The following is a 1,109-nucleotide window of genomic DNA, read 5'->3' on the forward strand; positions in this document are numbered from 1 at the left end:
CAACCCAGCACGCGCGCCCAGCGCTAGTGACCCAGCTCCAGCTGCAGAAGCTGTAGGAGCGCCGGGCACCCCGGCGGCGCCAGCCCACCTTCCGCGCGGCCGCAGAGGAATGTGCAAGGACCCGGCTGCCAGCCATCTCCATGAAGTAGTCGGCACTGAGGGCGCCAAGAACTGGAAAACTCCAACCTAGGCTCCTACTTAGGCTGACGCGATCGTAGACAGTCACAACCGAGGGCAGTGTCTGACAGAAAGACGCTAGCAGGGAAGACAGTGTATGTAAGGGGGGGGGGATTAACGTGACAAAAACTCTCCTCAGCCACAGGGTAGAATAAGGTCTGCCCTCCGCCCTCCAAACATTGTGTGTGCGTGTGTGTATGGTTTCCTGACCTGCCTCCAGGCTAAATTAGGTCTTTTATGTTTTCTTTACACAAATTGCATACATATTTTTATTTGCCTGACTGCCCAACTGACTAAATTCCGTGACAGTGAGGAACATTTTCTTCACTCTCATTTATCCGCCACCAGGCTTATTAGTGGTTGCTTAAGAATGACAAGTTCACCACTAACCCCTCCATAAATAACAAGGAGTTGTCGCTGTCTCTTGCTCAGATTCTAGAATTTGCTGATAAACTAATCACTACAACTTTAAAATGTTCCAAGAAGTATATTAAGAGTTCCTATAGCTAAGATCACTCTTCAAAATGAACAAGTTCTAGAGGGTAGTATAAAGTAAGAATAAAAGGGTAAATGATTAGAAACAGTTTGGAGTCAAAGTAGTCTAGTTTGGCTCTAATATCAGAATTAAAGAGCACAGACTTTAAATTGGAATTGGATGTGAATCACTCTTGCTACTTGAGTGAGTTTAATCATGACTCAAATCATTTGTAAAAGGTAGCTAGTAATGCTTCTACGTATAACTTGTAAGAATTAGAAATAATTAAAACGATGTATTTAGTGTAGTAGGTACTCAATAAATATTTGTGTATATCTGTATCTATAAATACATTGACATGAAGTAAAATAATGTCTGCCACAATTGTAGGCTTTCATGATACCCTTTCTCGGCGGGGGATTTAGCTCAGTGGTGCTGCTGCCTGCCTCACAAGCGC

At 44.1% G+C, this 1,109-nt stretch overlaps 1 pseudogene; it reads right to left on the bottom strand.

The window, feature by feature from the left end:
- Positions 1-511, bottom strand: part of LOC104852623 — an 11,590-nt pseudogene extending 11,079 nt beyond the window's left edge.
- Positions 512-1,109: the final 598 nt, after the last annotated feature.

This window comes from Fukomys damarensis, unplaced genomic scaffold, assembly GCF_012274545.1.
Source record: "Fukomys damarensis isolate Sample0158 unplaced genomic scaffold, DMR_v1.0_HiC HiC_scaffold_23, whole genome shotgun sequence".
NCBI classification, from domain to species: Eukaryota; Metazoa; Chordata; class Mammalia; order Rodentia; family Bathyergidae; genus Fukomys; species Fukomys damarensis.